Source organism: Pecten maximus, chromosome 4, assembly GCF_902652985.1.
Source record: "Pecten maximus chromosome 4, xPecMax1.1, whole genome shotgun sequence".
Lineage (NCBI taxonomy): Eukaryota > Metazoa > Mollusca > Bivalvia > Pectinida > Pectinidae > Pecten > Pecten maximus.
The window spans coordinates 6488163-6501218 of record NC_047018.1 but is presented as its reverse complement, the minus strand read 5'-3'; the positions used below and the strand labels follow the sequence as shown (position 1 = coordinate 6501218).

At 38.0% G+C, this 13056-nt stretch overlaps 1 protein-coding gene across 1 annotated transcript in view; it reads left to right on the top strand.

Moving 5' to 3' along the window:
* The first annotated feature begins 1074 nt into the window (after window positions 1–1074).
* The window catches only part of LOC117325073, a 30778-nt gene continuing 18796 nt past the window's right edge, over window positions 1075–13056 (top strand). The window contains 2 exon segments of the mRNA XM_033881002.1: window positions 1075–1448; window positions 2804–3160. The gene's annotated coding sequence lies outside the window, so the exon portion shown is untranslated.

The following is a 13056-nucleotide window of genomic DNA, read 5'->3' as shown; positions in this document are numbered from 1 at the left end:
AACTGGTGATAAAAAGTTAAGGAAATAGTTTCAAGGACATAATAATAATTGCCTTGCAGGTAGGGCATAAGAATGGTACCTGCTTCCTCCATTGCATGATTGCAGGCAACTAAATTTAGGATATTTCCTTTGTAGATAACTCTCTTCATCCTAATGTCACACTTGACACTGCCTCACATTTGGCCTTTATATAAGTTTAATATTTGCCCATGTGAGGAAGGCTTTGGGTTCTTTCCCCTGGTCTGGCTGCTGGGTGTCTTCAGCAGTATATTTCAGTTAGGTAGCACTATACTTCAGCATCAGTTCTATACTGCAGTCTCCCGAAATGCATACATGTACATATATACACTACATGCATGCATCTTGTACACAGGGGACGCCATCCTTACTAGTAAATGGCCTTAGCTGTTGATAAGACTTTTTCGCTTGTTATTCGACCTCATTGAAAATCTCATTGGCTTGTATGGAAGCATATGCCGGTGGATTCCATCTATTTACATGTACACTGACAGGGATTTATCTTTGGAGCTAAAGAACCTGAGTTGTGGTTGTCTTCGGTTGAAGATTTTGTAAAGTAGGGAGTAGTATAAAAGTAGAGAATACGAGGTCATGTACGTATAAGAACTGAGGCTGGTAGGAATTTCCCTGGTGTAGTGAGATGTCACTAGTTCAAATTCCAGTGTGGGTTTGAGGGTATGATTCGCTACACCTTTTATGTTTCTATTGTATTTTTTTTTTTTAATCTTATCAATCAGCATTAAATTTCATACAGTACTATCCTATGGTAAGTACCGGGTATACTTGTTTTTACTTTGGGCAGATCAGCCAGTACATGCATACCCTACCTTTTACTAGAATTATCTGTAAAAAAGTATTGAGTAAATGATTTCTAGGAAGTGGTCATTGATACCTGTTGTATAATTTGAGAAGAAAAAGAAAGTATGTGGCCAAATATTTCTTAATGCTGTTAATGTTTCATGATTCATTTGAATCAACCAAGTTAATGAATATGGGGAAAAAAAATGTAATTTGATTAGATTTCTGATTCTATGCTCAATATTTTATAGCCATGTTTGATAGGATCAAGAAATCGATGAGTCACTATAATGAATTATCAGTTGTCCATTCTCTGGGATGCCTGACCTGAGGCAGCCGTTACCTGTCCATCCATACAGGTAAAATGACTGTTAGGGACACGCCATTGTTGTAGAAAGCTGTAATTGCTGGTTGGTCTCATTGCTTAGTAATTGATTTTTGTCAGCTTTGTTGGTCTTGTTAGCAGCTTGTCCAACTGTCATGGAATCTTGACCTATGATGGAGATGTTTATCGACCTTGTGGACATCCTTTGTGGACCAGCTAGTGTTGATGTAGGATTAATGGTAGTCCTAGGACGAGTGAAATAACTCAGGAGTTTTATATCATCACACCATCAATGCTCAGAAAGTGGGTAAGTAGAATTTTGTGTAAACTAGAAACATGTTGTAAACTAGTTGGGAGATGTAGCAACGTATCGTCAATATTCCAAAAGTGTATTAGAATTGTCTGTAAACAATTTGTTGTGAACTTGACGGGATATGTAGCATTGTATCGTCAATATTTCAAAAGTGTATTAGAATTGTCTGTAAACAATTTGTTGTGAACTTGACGGGAGATGTAGCATTGTATCGTCAATATTTCAAAAGTGTATTAGAATTGTCTGTAAACAATTTGTTGTGAACTTGACGGGATATGTAGCATTGTATCGTCAATGCTAAGTAGGTTATGGTACCAACAGTAAACTTGTAATTGTTGTATACTGTATGTCATGTGGGTTTGATAGTACATCGTAACCAGAGGGCAAGTATAATAACATATCAGGTATACCAGGTAAGTGACGCCCATTATATGATTTAGCCATCAATATCTGTCTGAGATTGATGTCCCGATACCTTCAGTTTATTGCATACAGACAGTCCAACGTGAGAAAAAGTTGTCCGGGACACTTGGTAAACCATACATCTAGGTAATTGTAGGTTAGTCAGTAATTAATTAATATTTACACATTTTGTTAAGCATTCAGAGAATGTCAATCAATGTTTTCATTTATGTAGAGATTTAATGATGCATTTGTCGAGCAACATTTCTGCCAATTCCATGGCTGAATTGATTGAGATTTGTCTTATTTGTGTTTGTGCATTTAACAGTTACTTGAAAAGCCATATTTTGAAATTTGTGTGTGAATACTTTTGGTTCCCATGCGTTTAGCGGGACTGGACATGGTGCCTACTGTTGGCAAGGTTCTTCACTGGGTAAAAGTATTTGACTTGATATGCATGAGTTCAAAAGTCTTGGGTTCAAATCCTGGTCTGGCTCTTATGCATTTTCTAACAATAAAATAACAAAATGAAAGTATTAAGTAAATGTACGTTGTCTGCCAGTAGGTTCATTGTTATCATATTCCTGACTGTACAAAGCCATATCAACATGGTCTCTACATATAAAGTACACCAGTCGGGTAACTGGTATTCAATGAAACACTGTTAAAATTTCTCTTGGACATTGACATTAAAACAGTAGAGTAGATTGAACCCATTATCACTGGACATCTCTGACATGTTGGTATAACCTAACCATTTGTTTCACATCAATTAGTTTCCTTAAGAAATGGAAACAAAATTAATAACTCTTGATTATCTTATTACTTAAGAGTGATTTAATTTGCGGCATGTGGTTGTTTTGAACGTAGAGAAATATATAAATGGGGAGAAATTGACTTTGTAGTGCTTAACATTGACAAGAACTGCTGTCCATTTTGTTTTGTAGATACTTATGCAAAGATTCACGAAGACTCCATAACACCTTTTGACTGTACCATGTGATCATCTGGGTGTAATACATGTGTGATTGTGGGAGAGGATTGGTACCTAATCAGGTGTCTGGGAGAAGATTTGTACCTGGTCAGGTGTCTGGGAGAAGATTTGTACCTGGTCAGGTGTCTGGGAGAAGATTTGTACCTGGTCAGGTGTCTGGGAGAAGATTTGTACCTGGTCAGGTGTCTGGGAGAAGATTTGTACCTGGTCAGGTGTCTGGGAGAAGACCGATGTCTGTATTGGTGACAGAGTTAGATCAGATGGTGGGAAGTCCTGGCAGGGGAATCATTAAGCTGTCAATCTGCCTGAGGTAGGTAGTGATTAGTGCTCCATCATTTACATGTACACAACAATAACAGGTGGGGTAAACATGTACAGGTGAAGGTCCTGTGTGGTGAACAGTTCAGTATCTCAGTATATCTATCTATTGATGTCTGGACAGTATTCCTGAATGGTAAAGTTTGGGTAAGTATAATAGTTTGGACAGTACAGAATATAGGATGTTTTATTTTTGTGTACATAATAATTAAAATTGATATTATACAAAATTACACGTTAGGATGAAATGCATCATAAGAACGGATTTATTTTGTCATCCTATATAGCAGTGTTTATAATGATACAAATTTGATGCTTACCAGAATGATTACATCTTACAAAAATAGATTGTAATTGTTTGCAAAGTTGTGAAAGTAAACAAAAAATGTACATGTAACTGGTTGTGTTTGGTATGCGTTGTGTATAAAGCGAGTGTAGTCTGATTATCTGTTTTATTCAGGAAGGATATTTATGTGTATGAATTTGGAATAATATCTGGATTTGTGTAAGCATGACTGTAATAGAAGAGTCGCCCCTTTAAGTTCCAATAATAGAGGTATGAATACAGCCTTCAGACCCCTGTAGCATGTTGAGTTTACCTGTAAGTTGTACAGGAGATAAAGACAAACGGTCCTATCAAACCTGCCAATGACAGACTCCCTTGAGGTATACACCATTTCCTTGTTACCATTACATTGTAAGTCAATACCTGTCAGGTAGATCATTGTCTATATATTATGTACCTGATCAGAATACACCTGTATTTCCATGTCGGAGGAAACAATGAGTTTTGGCTGTCCAAGGACAGGAAAAACAGTTTAAAAGATATCTATGCTGTACCACATACAAACATCAGATATATTTCATGCTTGAGATTTGTAAAAACGGAGGCTATTAGATCCTTGGTGTTTGATTAGTATTTGGTATGTATTTCACATTCTATCTTTGACGCTGTGTTACTGTGTGTCAGTGTAGGAGCATCTGATAAATGTCTCTGTTATCTAATGTTGATCTGAAGATCTTACTTCAGATATGTCAAAACTATTAGGTGTACATGTTTTAATGTGTTCATTTCTGGATATGATATTTCCAAACTGGTAAAACAAGCTGAATTTTACAGCATTAATCAAATATTGAGTAGAAGCTTGAAGTATGATTTTTATCTGTAAATCAAAACATAAAAAAAATGGCAGCTATACATGTATACACATCTGAAAACTCTATACATGATCCGTAAATGAATCAAACTCTCATACAGGTGTACTCATGTTTTCTGTGGCTATGTTGCATAGCCATGTAATAAAGCCTCTTGGTTTAATTGTGACAGAATAATGATCCCATCAAAATTTATTGTCATTCTCTGAAATCCAGCAGGTTATAAAAAGATACAACAACAGGAAAAGTTTTGAAATGTTAACGCAGCCTTAGGTTGCCATTTTCAGGCACGGAGAATTCATTTCCAGTTAGTTTTCTTGAAAAAACAAAGCATTAATCATTGAGAATTTTCAAAATGACAGAATATCTGAATGCAGGACCGTAGAAAAGCCAAGTGAGAGAAAATATTCTTTCATGTGGATAATTGCAACCATAATACCCAATTCCCCCTGAATAACCAAACTGGGGAGGGGTTATCAAACCTGGAGAGCATCAGACCTTTTAGATAGAAATCCTAATACCCGGGTAATAATTATCCTAATTAGGTAGTACTAGGACTATCAGATCCAGGTAGGACTATCAGATTCAGGTATGACGTACTGTCTGGTTCAGGTAGGTCTATCAGATACATGTAGGACTATCAGATTCAGGTAGTTCTATCAGATTCATATAGGACTATCAGATACAGGTAGGACTATCAGATTTAGGTAGGACTAACAGATTCAGGTAGGTCTATCAGATTCAGGTACGTCTATCAGATACAGGTAGGACTATCAGATTCAGGTAGGACTATCAGATTTAGGTAGGACTAACAGATTCAGGTAGGACTATCAGATTCAGGTAGGACTATCAGATACAGGTAGGACTATCAGATACCTGTAGGACTATCAGATACAGGTAGGACTATCAGATTCAGGTAGGACTATCAGATTCAGGTAGGACTATCAGATTCAGGTAGGTCTATCGGATACAGGTAGGACTACAGATTCAGGTAGGTCTATCAGATTCAGGTAGGACTATCAGATTCAGGTAGGACTATCAGATTCAGGTAGGTCTATCGGATACAGGTAGGACTACAGATTCAGGTAGGTCTATCAGATTCAGGTAGGACTATCAGATTCAGGTAGGACTATCAGATATAGGTAGGACTATCCGGTTCAGGTAGGACTATCAGATTCAGGTAGGACAAGATAACTACTGTATGGTTTCTTTTCCTGGTTCTGATTGTGAAAATGGACTGTTTCTCTTATATTTTCATTTTTCTGAAGGAAAATATTCATCTTTCCTTGGTATGTTTTACTTTGATAAAGTTTTGGCAAACATTATGAAGGAAGACAATGTTTCCATTTTGTCATTTTTCTGTCAGATTTGGCAATCCCAGATGGCAATCATATTAAAATTTTTAAATTATTAAAATAGGTTGAACACAGAGATTATGGCCTTCAGACTGATTTATATAAAACATTTCTATGTCTACGTGACTTCACCTGGACAGTATTTACTACTAATGATTTACTGATTAAACACTTTATGGCAATAAGTTAAGTATACTGACTTAATAATTCTGCTAAATACATGTTCAGTTAATTCATCACACTCATATTTAATCTTGTAAGAAATGGCTGTATTACACACCATTAAGTCTGTGTTAGTTTCTAACAGTTTGGAAACTGACCAATGTAGAGCCTTTGACAGGGGATTTGTGAATTCAAAAACAGTGTCCTTAAGCTTCTAACGGCTGAAAAACTGATCTGTCATAGCGGGGATAAGGATTTAAAACTACATTTGTATATAACTTATGTCCACCAATACATGTTCAGACCAAGGGAAAATTAGGCTAATTCTGGTCTGTGAGATTTGGACAGACTAGCTACGAGACTAGAACTTTGACGAGGTGTTCTCACTCCACCAGCACACTGGAATGTTACTCCTGTATAACAGAAAGGAATTCATTCATTTTCGAATTTTAAACAAGTTTTTCGATAAGGTAAGTCACAATTTTGTGAAAATATACCTGACAGGTACAGGTAGAAAAATAATTTGACATTTTTTTATTACACAAAAGAAATGGAAATCCTGTTGGATCACTTTCATCGACAAAGCATTTCAATACTGGGAACCTGTTTTATTGTTGAAACACCTGCACTAGAGTCCTGAAGATAACATAACATTTTGTTTTGTTTTGTTTTTTTCTTTCTAAGTAAGAAGTTTGTTTTTTAAAACTGGTTATTCACCCATTAGGAATTTTCATTTACTTAAAACTGCATGTGATTATTAACAAAGCCTAAGGGTACTTTATTATTTACAATGGTATTTGATCTCAGTTTCAAACTGAAAATAAAAGTAGTAGTCATCCATGTTTTGTATTCAAGTAAAGTGACATTTTTATCATCCTATGCTAAATTATATTACATTCTATAAATTCTACATAGATATACAACTTTAAGCTATTTTATGGTATACAGTTATTATGATCTTAATGAGAAAATATAAATTATCATTGAACTGAACTGGGCTGAATGTTTATGGCCAGTAGCTCAAATCATTTTACCATCTGTCTTGAGTTCAAAGGACCGGGTCCAGCCCCCTGTCTGATTATTACATTCTGTCTGTTACATTTGTTGCCCAATAGAAAATACCCACAAAAGTGGTATAGGGTCTCGTGTGTGTTTTCGGGTCGAAGGCTTTGTTAAAGGAGGGAGGACTGTGTTAAAGGAGGGAGGAATGTGTTAAAGGAGGGAGGAATGTGTTAAAGGAGGGAGGAATGTGTTAAAGGAGGGAGGACTGTGTTAAAGGAGGGAGGAATGTGTTAAAGGAGGGAGGACTGTGTTAAAGGAGGGAGGAATGTGTTAAAGGAGGGAGGACTGTGTTAAAGGAGGGAGGAATGTGTTAAAGGAGGGAGGACTGTGTTAAAGGAGGAGGACTGTGTTAAAGGAGGGAGGTGTGTGTTAAAGGAGGGAGGACGTGTTAAAGGAGGGAGGATGTGCTTTAAAGGAGGAGGACTGTGTTAAAGGAGGGAGGAATGTGTTAAAGGAGGGAGGAATGTGTTAAAGGAGGGAGGAATGTGTTAAAGGAGGGAGGACTGTGTTAAAGGAGGGAGGATGTGTTTAAAGGAGGGAGGACTGTGTTAAAGGAGGGAGGAATGTGTTAAAGGAGGAGGAATGTGTTAAGGAGGAGGAATGTGTTAAAGGAGGAGGACTGTGTTAAAGGAGGGAGGACTGTTAAAGGAGGGAGGAATGTGTTAAAGGAGGGAGGAATGTGTTAAAGGAGGGAGGAATGTGTTAAAGGAGGGAGGACTGTGTTAAAGGAGGGAGGAATGTGTTAAAGGAGGGAGGACTGTGTTAAAGGAGGGAGGAATGTGTTAAAGGAGGGAGGACTGTTAAAGGAGGGAGGACTGTGTTAAAGGAGGGAGGAATGTGTTAAAGGAGGGAGGAATGTGTTAAAGGAGGGAGGACTGTGTTAAAGGAGGGAGGAATGTGTTAAAGGAGGGAGGAATGTGTTAAAGGAGGGAGGACTGTTAAAGGAGGGAGGACTGTGTTAAAGGAGGGAGGAATGTGTTAAAGGAGGGAGGAATGTGTTAAAGGAGGGAGGACTGTGTTAAAGGAGGGAGGAATGTAGTGTAACTTGACTGAACGCTGGTGCCTGGTAAATATATAGCTCAAATGGTTATAGTGTCCGTTTAGAGTTCAGAGTTCAGAAGTCATGGGTTCGAGTCCCCTTCTAGTTGTTACATTGTTCATCAGCACGTGTGAAGTTCTCCCTTGTAGGTATCTAGGTTAAACATTGCTGTTATGGAGTGATTGATGTGTCCCTGTGATACACACCTCCAGTGTACCTGTCCTGTTACCACTATTTAATTCAATCTCCAATGAAATCTCAGGTTACTCCGTTTTATATCCTTAAATAATTTGTTTAAATATTTGTAAATGTCACTTCATCAACATAAATATTCAAGTTAACTGTCCATGTATCGAATAAAACAGCAACACAGCCAAAGTTTATAGCCCTTATTGAAGTGAAGTTGATAACATCTAACTTGTTATGTGGCGGGATACCCTGGGTACATTATAAGTGTTTGTTCCGTGTGGCGGGATACCCTGGGTACATTATAAGTGTTTGTTCCGTGTGGTGGGATACTCTGGGTACATGTGTTTGTTCCATGTGGTGGGATACTCTGGGTACATTATAAGTGTTTGTTCCGTGTGGTGGGATACCCTGGGTACATTATAAGTGTTTGTTCTGTGTGGCGGGATACCCTGGGTACATTATAAGTGTTTGTTCTGTGTGGTGGGATACCCTGGGTACATTATAAGTGTTTGTTCCGTGTGGTGGGATACCCTGGGTACATTGTGTTTGTTCCGTGTGGCGGGATACTCTGGGTACATTATAAGTGTTTGTTCTGTGTGGCGGGATACTCTGGGTACATTATAAGTGTTTGTTCTGTGTGGCGGGATACTCTGGGTACATTATAAGTGTTTGTTCTGTGTGGCGGGATACTCTGGGTACATTATAAGTGTTTGTTCTGTGTGGCGGGATACTCTGGGTACATTATAAGTGTTTGTTCCGTGTGGTGGGATACTCTGGGTACATTATAAGTGTTTGTTCCGTGTGGTGGGATACCCTGGGTACATTATAAGTGTTTGTTCTGTGTGGCGGGATACCCTGGGTACATTATAAGTGTTTGTTCCGTGTGGCGGGATACTCTGGGTACATTATAAGTGTTTGTTCTGTGTGGCGGGATACTCTGGGTACATTATAAGTGTTTGTTCTGTGTGGCGGGATACTCTGGGTACATTATAAGTGTTTGTTCCGTGTGGTGGGATACTCTGGGTACATTATAAGTGTTTGTTCTGTGTGGTGGGATACTCTGGGTACATTGTGTTTGTTCCGTGTGGCGGGATACCCTGGGTACATTATAAGTGTTTGTTCCGTGTGGTGGGATACCCTGGGTACATGTGTTTGTTCTGTGTGGTGGGATACCCTGGGTACATTATAAGTGTTTGTTCTGTGTGTCAGGGATACTCTGGGTACATTATAAGTGTTTGTTCCGTGTGGTGGGATACTCTGGGTACATTATAAGTGTTTGTTCCGTGTGACGGGATACTCTGGGTACATTATAAGTGTTTGTTCCGTGTGGTGGGATACTCTGGGTACATTATAAGTGTTTGTTCCGTGTGGTGGGATACCCTGGGTACATTATAAGTGTTTGTTCTGTGTGGCGGGATACCCTGGGTACATTATAAGTGTTTGTTCTGTGTGGTGGGATACCCTGGGTACATTATAAGTGTTTGTTCCGTGTGGTGGGATACCCTGGGTACATTGTGTTTGTTCCGTGTGGCGGGATACTCTGGGTACATTATAAGTGTTTGTTCTGTGTGGCGGGATACTCTGGGTACATTATAAGTGTTTGTTCTGTGTGGCGGGATACTCTGGGTACATTATAAGTGTTTGTTCTGTGTGGCGGGATACTCTGGGTACATTATAAGTGTTTGTTCTGTGTGGCGGGATACTCTGGGTACATTATAAGTGTTTGTTCCGTGTGGTGGGATACTCTGGGTACATTATAAGTGTTTGTTCCGTGTGGTGGGATACCCTGGGTACATTATAAGTGTTTGTTCTGTGTGGCGGGATACCCTGGGTACATTATAAGTGTTTGTTCCGTGTGGCGGGATACTCTGGGTACATTATAAGTGTTTGTTCTGTGTGGCGGGATACTCTGGGTACATTATAAGTGTTTGTTCTGTGTGGCGGGATACTCTGGGTACATTATAAGTGTTTGTTCCGTGTGGTGGGATACTCTGGGTACATTATAAGTGTTTGTTCTGTGTGGTGGGATACTCTGGGTACATTGTGTTTGTTCCGTGTGGCGGGATACCCTGGGTACATTATAAGTGTTTGTTCCGTGTGGTGGGATACCCTGGGTACATGTGTTTGTTCTGTGTGGTGGGATACCCTGGGTACATTATAAGTGTTTGTTCTGTGTGGCGGGATACTCTGGGTACATTATAAGTGTTTGTTCCGTGTGGCGGGATACCCTGGGTACATTATAAGTGTTTGTTCCGTGTGGCGGGATACTCTGGGTACATTATAAGTGTTTGTTCCGTGTGGCGGGATACCCTGGGTACATTATAAGTGTTTGTTCTGTGTGGTGGGATACTCTGGGTACATTATAAGTGTTTGTTCCGTGTGGCGGGATACTCTGTGTACATTATAAGTGTTTGTTCCATGTTGCGGATTGATGAGTTAAAGTAGCACTTCTACAGTTGTCTAAATGTGTTAACTCACTAACTACATCAGAGTGATTTTGAGACTTGGATATTTGAGTCTAGTGCTTGTCCTGTGGCGCTCACATTTGGAGTCCCCATCTCCCACTAATTATACCTTTTTATATTGAGACTCATCAAAATTTTTTAAATGGTTTTCTTGACTCTTTGAATATATTTATATTCTTTCACTCTAAGAGTAAAATTGTCTGTTAGTGTGCCATGCTTAGAGTTGTCATCCCGGTCTATAAACTGGAACTGTGCAGTAGGACAAATGGGTATTAAGTATTGTGATAGAACTGGTGATTAAAGCTCTGACAGGTGGATCCAACATGTACCAATCCTTATCTCCCAATAACCTGCCAAGGAATGTGTTTGTATTAGGTAGATCTGGGTTATAACAAGACCAATGTAGTGTAAAGCTATGTGAGGCAAGGAAAGCTCAAGTTTATACACTTGTCCAATATGTTTGTCTGCTTTTGTGTCAATATTTGGTCTCACACAAAATAGATACAAATGTAGTGGTAAATTAAAGCTATTTATGCCGTAGTAGCTGGAGGCTATTTCACCTGTTAAACCCTTGTATATTTTATCTAGACATCTCAATTTACGTAGCCAGGATTATCTACATTGTGTACAGTCACGTTTGAAGTTACATCTTTGGTTCAATAATTTCAATTCTTAATCTTTTCATATTAAAGAAATATTGGGTCAAATACCATACTATACAAGGAACGTCCTGAAGTGGCCCCAACTGGTTGAACATACATGTGTCAGAATTGAAATGGACAATTGGCGACCGCAAAGGGAGATAATTACATACTTGATATATATTGTAATCAAATAAATGTATTTTTAACACGTCAAAACCAATTGTTAAATGTTAGACTTCTTTTGTCAGTTAATCACCACCTCACCCATAAATGGTAATTGATTACTTTTGAAATACCAATAAGTGCAATCTGCTTACAGCTACACAAATATGTAGCTGCACAGACATTTTCTTCTCTGTAAAACCCCGACTCTGACTACCATAATTCATTACATAAATGTCAACCTTTGTTATACTTAATTGAAATGATGATTCCATCTTTATGTGTGCTGATATAAAGGGTATAGAGAACCTGTAGCTGATTAATTAATTTCTAATTGATATTTTATTAAGTTTTATCTTTGTATTTATAATTGGCTAATTACAACATATACATGTAACAAGTTTTCTCCGTAGTTATACATGAATGGGTACTTCTTTTTTTTTATGTTTAAAAAAAGTACCTAAGCAAACTGACTTCTTTACTTGTCATTGTAGAAATTAAGTTACAATATGCTGTAAGTGATAGAATCTGATAACAAGGATATCTGATGTGTGAATTCATGAGTACCCAGAGGCAAACTACCACCTTACATTACTACCAATTGATACTGAGTGAGACCAATTTTAACACATTTACGACCAGTTTATTACACGTATGATATTACATATTCAATAGCCACTTTTTTATTGGAATATCTATATAAATTCACTGTGATTTCCTTTTGATGGGAAGAAAATTTAATGACATTTGAAACATAAATCCTGAGAAAGCCAGTTATGATTTTAATATCCATTATGACTTTATATATACAGACATGACTGTAGTGAGATTCACTACAGTGGTCCCACTTTATTAATAACAGATACCTGTTTGAGAAGTTTTTAAAGAAAACCTGTTGATAATGGAAAGCACATGCATTTTACTGCAGGAAACCTTTTATTGAAAAAAAAATGTTCAAAGTGAAATCTTGCCATTGTACATGGTAATTGCTATGATTAAAGATGAAATTGAATCATAATTCATACATTAATTATATGATGTCAGTTATGGCTCTTTTCACACGTCTCTCTGAAACTAAAGTTGGAATATTGAATAATAGTGAAGGATGTTGATTTTATCCATAACCTATCCAACCGTCAATGTGTGATCTCCTCAACACAAGTAACCAATCAGGTGATAGCAGGAACACATTATTTGACCTTGTGATGTCCTTCTGATCCTCACAGTGTTATTTATATATCAGGTTTAGCATTGTTCATGGTGTTGATTTCTTCCTGAGTTCTAGAAGACCCAATATTTCATACTATACAGGAGACTCTACCGTATATTTCTGTTTTGGTGTTTGTATTTTATCAGACAACTCTTAGATAAGACCTTTATATACACAAGTCCCTGTTTAGGAATTGTATTGCAATAGAAAGGCTAATGTAAATTATCCTGACCACACTGGGACTCTAACTAGTGCCCTTTAGCTCTCTGAGTGTGCATCCTACCACTAGGCTTAGAGGAATTTCCTTCTACTGAGTCCACTTTTGGAGCAATGCTGTCCAGATTCTATACCTTCTACTCTCCACATTTGGAGCAATGCTGTCCTGATTCTATACCTTCTACTGAGTCCACTTTTGGAGCAATGCTGTCCAGATTCTATACCTTCT